Source organism: Amblyomma americanum, chromosome 9, assembly GCF_052857255.1.
Source record: "Amblyomma americanum isolate KBUSLIRL-KWMA chromosome 9, ASM5285725v1, whole genome shotgun sequence".
In the NCBI taxonomy this organism is placed as follows: Eukaryota; Metazoa; Arthropoda; class Arachnida; order Ixodida; family Ixodidae; genus Amblyomma; species Amblyomma americanum.
The window spans coordinates 120,070,403-120,080,655 of NC_135505.1; the positions used below are offsets into that span (position 1 = coordinate 120,070,403).

At 45.6% G+C, this 10,253-nt stretch overlaps 1 non-coding gene across 1 annotated transcript; it reads left to right on the forward strand.

Annotated features, from left to right (window-relative positions):
* Positions 1-377: 377 nt before the first annotated feature.
* Positions 378-449, forward strand: TRNAR-CCU (transfer RNA arginine (anticodon CCU)). Its single transcript has one exon. It is a non-coding gene; the product is annotated as a tRNA-Arg (tRNA).
* Positions 450-10,253: the final 9,804 nt, after the last annotated feature.

Sequence of the window (10,253 nt, forward strand, 5' to 3'; positions counted from 1 at the left end):
CTACTTCTTTGCGCCAGGCCACTACGAATATACTGGCGCCAAACCTATCTTCTGTGCGTTAGTAAGCATAGAGGCCATGGTTGAGTGACGCGAACGAAAGGCGGCTTTTCGCTCAAGTAATGGTTTATTTCCCTTTCTTTTCGTATCGCTTTTAAAGAGACCACAACTGGGGAAAAAAGGCCCTTTTCATTGCCGTCACGTAGCCACGTCAGTAAAATTCGTCAGGCGTGTTTCTGGGTAACCGTGTCCTTTAGATTACTTTTTTTGCCTCTTTCGATGACAGAAAAGCAGGGATAAAAGCTTGTCAGTCGTGCTCACTAGCCCGCGTCTTCCTGAGTGCTTTACCTGAAACGTGGTTTTACTACTAGCCCAGACCCGCCGTGGTGGCTCAGTGGTTAGAGCGCTCGACTCCTGATCCGGAGTTCCCGGGTTCGAACCCGACCGCGGCGGCTGCGTTTTTATGGAGGAAAAATGCTAAGGCGCTCGTGTGCTGTGCGATGTCAGTGCACGTTAAAGATCCCCAGGTGGTCGAAATTATTCTGGAGCCCTCCACTACGGCACCTCATTCTTACTCTCTTCTTTCACTCCCTCCTTTATTCCTTCCCTTACGGCGCGGTTCAGGTGTCCAACGATATATGAGATAGATACTGCGCCATTTCCTTTCCCCAAAAACCAATTATTATTATTATTACTAGCCCAGACTCATTCCTTAACGAGAGAACTATTGCCTTGCCCGACAACTATCGAGTGACACAGCAAGCAAGCGTCGCTTAGCAGCTGGAGCAGATGGTTCCGCAGAAGCGAGTAAGGGGTTCGATCCCGACCGCGGTGGCCGCGTTTCGATGGAGGCGAAACAAAAAGGCGCCTGTGTGGGGCCGTGCGATGTCTGTGCACGTTAAATATCCCCAGGTGGTCGATAGAATAGGATAGGATAACTTTATTGAGCTCTAGCGCAAGTTCTGTTATGCAATTCAGATGAGTCCATCTCCGCAACGGTCAGTTCCCCCATTCCAGGGCTCCGCTGGATGCTGTCGTCAGCTGAGCTCGCCGTATAAGACCGATCTGGTCATCGCGGCAGTCGCTGGAGAGCATAGCCTCCCATTGCTCCGCACTTAGGTTTGGAATAATTGGAACAACGTCGACTTTTTGACATGGCCATGTTATGTGATATAGTGTAGGTTTTTTATGGCACTACGGACACTTGTTTTCGTAAAGTGTGGGGTGGATTTTACTTAGTGTGTTTAGGTTTGGATATGACCCCGTTTGTAGTTGTCTCCATGTGAGAGCCTCTTCTTTGTTTAAGGATTTGTGCGGTGATGAGTGCCAAATCCTGCTGCCTTTGTAGTTGTTTAGTATGGCCGAGTACTCCTGAGGTACTGGCAGGGATCCCTCAATGTCGTTTACGTTGGATGCTCGGTAGTTAGTACATCCTCGAGCTATCCTGTCCGCCTCTTGGTTTCCTGCCACCCCCGTGTGCTCCGGTACCCAGATGATCTTATGTTTGATCGAAATTATTCCTTAGTCCTCCACTATGGCACGTCTTTCTCTATTCCACTTTTACTTCAACCTTCCTCCCTTCACTTACCGCGCGGTTCAGGTGTCCATAGAGACTTGCGAGACAATTACTCCGCCATTTTCTTTCCTCAAAAAGATATTTTCAAGTTTTTCCTGTGTCGCTCCGGCTCCTCCATGATATGGCTCCGGTTGCACTAGCATCCTCGGAACCGAAAAAAAAAAGAAAAAAAGAAGTCTCCTACTGGAGTCCTGGCACATCCAAACTACCTCGAACAAAATCAACTGCTCAAAAGGAAACTTGCCCGCAGTATATGCCCGGGGGCTTCGCTCTGCAACTTTAAGAAGAAAAGTCACCATTGACCGCCGCCCTACAGTCGGACAACGTGACTCACAGCCTTAACGCCATTTCGCCGGGAGCCAGACTCTGAATGATTTCTTTGGATTCGATGTTATGGGACGCAGCCTTCGGCTTGTTGAAATGTAATAACATAAACGGACAAAACCAAAGTGGCCAATGCGGGAGACGCCGAGGAAACGCGTTGCTCTCTGTCATGTCTAGCGGGGTCTTAAATCGTTGTGGACTTTTGACGTGAACAGAAATCCTTCTGTATCTTGCAGCTCTGCTTGGTGATCTCCTTCTACGTCGCACCAGGTGATCGCGTATGGACTGACGGAAAATAAAGCGACTTGCAAAAATTGTGTCACACTGAACATGTGCACCTATTTACTTATTCGATTCAAACAAATTTCGTGGAAGGAATGAGGACAATCTCTCTCTCAATCGCGTTTTTCATCGACCTCTACTGACACAAAGACAGTAAATAATTCTAAAACACAAACAGACGATTCGAAAATTCAATTTAGAATGAGAACACTACACAACAACGAAAGGAACTCCTTGCCCTTTTCTTCAGCTGATTGTCAATTTTCTACGACATTTCGAACGACGATCCCTTCTACTCAATTTATTTTCCTGCAAGCCAAAAGATAAAGAGGTTGAGGTTGCAAGCAAACATGTATATGGCATTAAAGTATTCATGACGCAATGAAATAAACACCAAAGAGACCCTTTTGTATTTTATTATCCAAAACTCTTTCTTTCCTGTTAGATCTTGAAGAAATAGCTGTTGTGTCATTTTGTGTCTGTAGAGATATTTTCACATATATTGAACATATGTGGCAAATATATTGTGTCTGGACATAAGTTAAGGATTGAAATAAATAACCGATCATGGGTTTATGATTAACCCCGAATTTCAGTGACGCTGAATTGTTAGAAAGTGTTTATTCTATCAGGACGTAAAGAATGGCAATGACATTGTACCAGAATAGCGAGTTCGCGACAGGCCACTCCCATAAAGCATCACTCTCCTACGTCTGATTTTTGCGGACTTTGTCTTCGCATATTGTTGGCTACTGTTTACAGCCTCCATCTGATTACTTAACTTAATCGCGAATAGCTGTATTGTGTAACAACCACCAATAACTTTCTTCCGGGATACTTAAAAGATTGAAGATGCTCGTAAAAAGGACAAATAATAAAGAAATAAGAAAATAATTAAAAAAGCTATTCAGCATTAAACGCTTTTAGCCCCTATTTTCGGCAAAGTCGCAGGCAGATCGCCCGAAGCTGAAGAGAGCAATGAGTCGAACCAGAATAAGAACATGAACTCGAACCTGGATGAGAACACGACGCCGAACATTTTGGAAGCATCCCAAGCATTTATTTTGGAATGGGAGGAAGCAGAAAAAAACACACACCATATTTAGAGCCCTACAGCGACTTTTAACGGCTGGCGAAGCAAGCAGACAAGCTCCACTTCTCGCTGCATGAGACGAGAGTGCTGAAACATTTAGGGAAGTCTGCCAGAAGATTACTTAACTAGTGAAGGTTCTGGTATGGTAGTTGACCATCAAGCCCAGATACTTATGCAAATGTAAATTACACGGGCATCTCAGAACAGCGTTTGGGTGTCCACTTAGACTGTCACAAGAATGACGATTTTTGGCGTCATCAAGCGCAAGAAACACGCAAAAATGCTGAGAAGTCGAAAGTTGTTTGTCTCTCGCTCTGACAATGGGCCACCGTGTGTAATCTGTTTATGTTAGTAAGCTGTGGTATCTGATTCAAGTGCTGCACTGTCCGCAGAGCTTTATCCCCAGAGACCCATCGAAAGGGGCTCAGAGGATTGAGCACCTGGGGTTTGAAGACCACTCGGCTGTCGCCGCCGCCAATAGCGCTGCGCTTTGATAGCGCCGTCTTTATCATCAGTGTTAGTTCTGTAGCTCTAATTATTGCGAAAGCCGCTAAGAAAACAATAGTTGGGAGGAAAGAAAAAGCGTTTCACACCTCAGTAGACATCTGAGACTCCTCTGTTTTTAAGCAGCACGTAGCAAAACATGGACGAAACTCAGAGGGACACGATGGCACACGAGCTCTGAGCTTGAACGATATGTAAAACAAAAATCGTCGAACCCCTGCATAATTAGCCGTAAAAATTAGCAGGACACAGAAGCTTAGCCTTAATAGTCGACCGGATAGCGCATCCTCTTTTTTTCGCCTTTTATTCCTTTTCTTTCTCATTTACCACCGATTACCAATCAACAATCACATTAAGGATCTCGGTAATCGATTACAATAAAAATTGCTTATCATATACGGATTGTAATCATAACTTTTGATTACAAACCACCAGTCACTTTCTAGGTTATATTGCGCTATATACTACGCTACAACGTACTCATACAGATGCACACCATTTCTTTCACTACAGTGAAACACTAGAACGCCGCATTCTCAATCCGCTCAATTTCAGATTCCAGATTAGCACATATATGGATGGTTTCATTTTTTACAAAATTACTATAACATCAGTACACATCCCAAACACACGTTACCAAGTCGTACACACTACAACGCGTTCACTAGGTTCCCTTCTACCACGCGTGTACCGGCGACCTTTTGTCGCCTATTCTTTGCGTGCCGGCCTGCCTGACACGCAGAGGGCCTGGGTTCGAACCCATATGGCGGCTATTTTCTGTTATAAAATTATTTTTATATCCCTATTTTTCTATATTATGGGATTATTACTATTTCAGGACGACGGCCGACGCCGGGTTCCCAGAAGAATGAGCTCCTTACGCTTTCTCGCAAAGTGGGCCTACCTGGCGTACAAAAAATATAGTGACGTGGTGAACGAGGGTGACATAAACAAAAGCGAAAAAATGCATGAAATAGAACTATAGTAGTCCTGCCAGAATCCTATGTAGATAGACCCAGCGCGTAATGGCACCATCTCCTCTTTTTCTTCACTAGGACGGCTCTGCTGACATGTATGTCACTACACACCAAAAGGGGGCCGAGAAAGCTGTGTGGGCTGCCCAGTTAAGCGGTGGGAGGGCCTGCGGTCAATCTCAAGCCTAATAAATCAGAGAAAGCTGTCTCACCGGAAGCAGCAAGCAGCTAAGGCCGCAGGAGCTCTGGACTATGAGCCCACTCCATACTCGAGGTGAGCAAAGGTTTCAACGTGACAGCGTTGAGAAGCTCGTTTGGCAAAAATTCCACAGAGAAGCAGCCACGGAGGCAGGTGGGCCGCCTAGTTCACGTGACCTTGCGACGCCATCACAACCTTCCCACAGTGGCAGGTGGAAGTTTAATTAGCGATTAGTCACTCGGGAAGAGCGACCTGGGTCGCACAAAGCCCACCTGCGGCAGCACCTGTCATCGCAGGGCAGTGGGTTATCGCTTAGCCGCTGCACCACTGGCCAGGGGTGGTATCACGGCTCCCAAGGATCTATGAATGTAGAGTATGACCAATTCTGAATACATGGGATTTAACGCAATTATGCTATCACGTCATGCCCCTAAGGCGCAGCTTAATTTCCAATTTTTTATTCAACAAAATGTTCATCACCACCACCAGCTAAGCTTAAACGCGAAAAATAGCTAGCTCAGACTTCTCATGACACAAGTGCACACATCATAGAACGTGTTACGACTTGCATGCAGTGTATTACACGCTTACATCTACTCACGTCGACAAGATACACTGTGAACTTTGCAGCGAATAGTTGTTATAGTGAGCTTAACCGTGGTTACCTTCCGCGATCCTTTCTATAGAGCCGCGTTGAAGATGAAGAAAAGAAGAATGAAAAGTCGGATATAAAGCGGGCTTGCGAAGTCGAATATCAGCGGAAGGAAAATTTGTTGCTCTCGGACGCTTGAAGTATCACTGACGAGGCTGCGCTGCCGCATCCCCCCTCGAAATTTCTATTTACACAAGTCGGGTTTGGCGCTCTCTCCCCTTTGTGCATTTTGCCGTGAGCCTGAATCTATAGAACATTTTTGGCTGTATTGTCGCCGATTCAACTGTCTGAGAAAAAGGTTGCTGGAGGAGCCCTTGCAGCATCTTGGCCTTAGTTTGAGCAGCCCGCTCTTGCTATCATTTGGCGCCGCTACATTTGGGTTCAGCCACAGATCTGTTTGTACCGCTGTTCTAAATTTACTGATACAATCTCTCCGACTGCATTGCTAAGTGTTCCAAACTTTTCTTTTCTATCAATTATTACATTTTGACTTAATCATTATTATTTAATCCCTCTCTTTATTATTATTCTTATAATTTTGAAATCAAAACTCTCATCCCTTTTCTGTTCACCGGTGTTGCCCTCCCACGTGCTTTTCCTTTTTATTACCTGCGTTCAGGTGAACAACCACCCGATTCTTGGCCGATCCCCTAGTGTGGGTATGTGCCATCTTTTGATAGGCTAACAACAACAACAACAGCGGGAACGCCGCCGCGAGGACAGCCTCTTACTGAATTTAGTACTAGAGTTAAGCAGTAGCTTAGCCGTTGAATATTTTGTGGTTACGAATACACTGCGACCATTCATAGATAATAACGCAAATGGAACAACAGAGATGTAAAAAGCAAATTCAACATAAGAGTATGTATACTTTGAAGACTATTCTGTCTTTGTTTTAAATATTTCTCATTCACAAAAGGGGCATCAAATTCATAAAACGAGTCCTATTTCGTTAGAGGACAGCAGGGAAAGTCCCAGACCACTTGGACATGGGGGCCGCTGCGGTTGCTTAGTGGTTATGGTTTTTCTACCGGTCATAAGAGGCAACAAATTCATAAAACAAGTCCCATTTCGTTAGAGGACAGCAGGAAAAGTCTCAGACCACTTGGACATGGGGGTCGCTGCGGTTGCTTAGTAGTTATGGTTTTTCTACCGGTCATAAGAGGCAACAAATTCATAAAACAAGTCCCATTTCGTTAGAGGACAGCAGGAAAAGTCTCAGACCACTTTGACATGGGATACCGCTGCGGTTGCTAAGTCGTTATGGTTTTTCTACCGGCCATAAGAGGCAACAAATTCATAAAACAAGTCCCATTTCGTTAGAGGACAGCAGGAAAAGTCTCAGACCACTTGGACATGGGGGCCGCTGCGGTTGCTTAGTGGTTATGGTTTTTCTACCGGCCATAAGAGGCAACAAATTCATAAAACAAGTCCCATTTCGTTAGAGGAAAGCAGGAAAAGTCTAAGACCACTTGGACATGGGGGCCGCTGCGGTTGCTTAGTGGTTATGGTTTTTCTACCGGTCATAAGTGGCAACAAATTCATAAAACAAGTCCCATTTCATTAGAGGACAGCAGGAAAAGTCTCAGACCACTTGGACATGGGGGCCGCTGCGGTTGCTTAGTGGTTATGGTTTTTCTACCGGTCCTAAGAGGCAACAAATTCATAAAACAAGTCCCATTTCGTTAGAGGACAGCAGGAAAAGTCTCAGAACACTTGGACATGGGGGCCGCTGCACTTGCTTAGTGGTTATGGTTTTTCTACCGGTCATAAGAGGCAACAAATTCATAAAACAAGTCCCATTTCGTTAGAGGACAGCAGGAAAAGTCTCAGACCACTTGGACATGGGGGCCGCTGCGGTTGCTTAGTGGTTATGGTTTTTCTACCGGTCCTAAGAGGCAACAAATTCATAAAACAAGTCCCATTTCGTTAGAGGACAGCAGGAAAAGTCTCAGACCACTTGGACATGGGGGCCGCTGCGGTTGCTTAGTGGTTATGGTTTTTCTACCGGTCCTAAGAGGCAACAAATTCATAAAACAAGTCCCATTTCGTTAGAGGACAGCAGGAAAAGTCTCAGACCACTTGGACATGTGGGCCGCTGCACTTGCTTAGTGGTTATGGTTTTTCTACCGGTCATAAGAGGCAACAAATTCATAAAACAAGTCCCATTTCGTTAGAGGACAGCAGGAAAAGTCTCAGACCACTTGGACATGGGGGCCGCTGCGGTTGCTTAGTGGTTATGGTTTTTCTACCGGTCCTAAGAGGCAACAAATTCATAAAACAAGTCCCATTTCGTTAGAGGACAGCAGGAAAAGTCTCAGACCACTTGGACATGGGGGCCGCTGCGGTTGCTTAGTGGTTATGGTTTTTCTACCGGTCCTAAGAGGCAACAAATTCATAAAACAAGTCCCATTTCGTTAGAGGACAGCAGGAAAAGTCTCAGACCACTTGGACATGGGGGCCGCTGCGGTTGCTTAGTGGTTATGGTTTTTCTACCGGTCCTAAGAGGCAACAAATTCATAAAACAAGTCCCATTTCGTTAGAGGACAGCAGGAAAAGTCTCAGACCACTTGGACATGTGGGCCGCTGCACTTGCTTAGTGGTTATGGTTTTTCTACCGGTCCTAAGAGGCAACAAATTCATAAAACAAGTCCCATTTCGTTAGAGGACAGCAGGAAAAGTCTCAGACCACTTGGACATGTGGGCCGCTGCACTTGCTTAGTGGTTATGGTTTTTCTACCGGTCCTAAGAGGCAACAAATTCATAAAACAAGTCCCATTTCGTTAGAGGACAGCAGGAAAAGTCTCAGACCACTTGGACATGGGGGCCGCTGCGGTTGCTTAGTGGTTATGGTTTTTCTACCGGTCCTAAGAGGCAACAAATTCATAAAACAAGTCCCATTTCGTTAGAGGACAGCAGGAAAAGTCTCAGACCACTTGGACATGGGGGCCGCTGCGGTTGCTTAGTAGTTATGGTTTTTCTACCGGTCATAAGAGGCAACAAATTCATAAAACAAGTCCCATTTCGTTAGAGGACAGCAGGAAAAGTCTCAGACCACTTGGACATGGGATACCGCTGCGGTTGCTTAGTGGTTATGGTTTTTCTACCGGTCATAAGAGGCAACAAATTCATAAAACAAGTCCCATTTCGTTAGAGGAAAACAGGAAAAGTCTCAGACCACTTGGACATGGGGGCCGCTGCGGTTGCTTAGTGGTTATGGTTTTTCTACCGGTCCTAAGAGGCAACAAATTCATAAAACAAGTCCCATTTCGTTAGAGGACAGCAGGAAAAGTCTCAGACCACTTGGACATGGGGGCCGCTGCGCTTGCTTAGTGGTTATGGTTTTTCTACCGGTCATAAGAGGCAACAAATTCATAAAACAAGTCCCATTTCGTTAGAGGACAGCAGGAAAAGTCTCAGACCACTTGGACATGGGGGCCGCTGCGGTTGCTTAGTGGTTACGGTTTTTCTACCGGTCATAAGAGGCAACAAATTCATAAAACAAGTCCCATTTCGTTAGAGGACAACAGGAAAAGTCTCAGACCACTTGGACATGGGGGCCGCTGCGCTTGCTTAGTGGTTATGGTTTTTCTACCGGTCCTAAGAGGCAACAAATTCATAAAACAAGTCCCATTTCGTTAGAGGACAGCAGGAAAAGTCTCAGACCACTTGGACATGGGGGCCGCTGCGGTTGCTTAGTGGTTATGGTTTTTCTACCGGTCATAAGAGGCAACAAATTCATAAAACAAGTCCCATTTCGTTAGAGGACAGCAGGAAAAGTCTCAGACCACTTGGACATGGGGGCCGCTGCGCTTGCTTAGTGGTTATGGTTTTTCTACCGGTCCTAAGAGGCAACAAATTCATAAAACAAGTCCCATTTCGTTAGAGGACAACAGGAAAAGTCTCAGACCACTTGGACATGGGGGCCGCTGCGCTTGCTTAGTGGTTATGGTTTTTCTACCGGTCATAAGAGGCAACAAATTCATAAAACAAGTCCCATTTCGTTAGAGGACAGCAGGAAAAGTCTCAGACCACTTGGACATGGGGGCCGCTGCGGTTGCTTAGTGGTTATGGTTTTTCTACCGGTCATAAGAGGCAACAAATTCATAAAACAAGTCCCATTTCGTTAGAGGACAACAGGAAAAGTCTCAGACCACTTGGACATGGGGGCCGCTGCGGTTGCTTAGTGGTTATGGTTTTTCTACCGGTCATAAGAGGCAACAAATTCATAAAACAAGTCCCATTTCGTTAGAGGACAGCAGGAAAAGTCTCAGACCACTTGGACATGGGGGCCGCTGCGGTTGCTTAGTGGTTATGGTTTTTCTACCGGTCATAAGAGGCAACAAATTCATAAAACAAGTCCCATTTCGTTAGAGGACAGCAGGAAAAGTCTCAGACCACTTGGACATGGGGGCCGCTGCGGTTGCTTAGTGGTTATGGTTTTTCTACCGGTCATAAGAGGCAACAAATTCATAAAACAAGTCCCATTTCGTTAGAGGACAACAGGAAAAGTCTCAGACCACTTGGACATGGGGGCCGCTGCGCTTGCTTAGTGGTTATGGTTTTTCTACCGGTCATAAGAGGCAACAAATTCATAAAACAAGTCCCATTTCGTTAGAGGACAGCAGGAAAAGTCTCAGACCACTTGGACA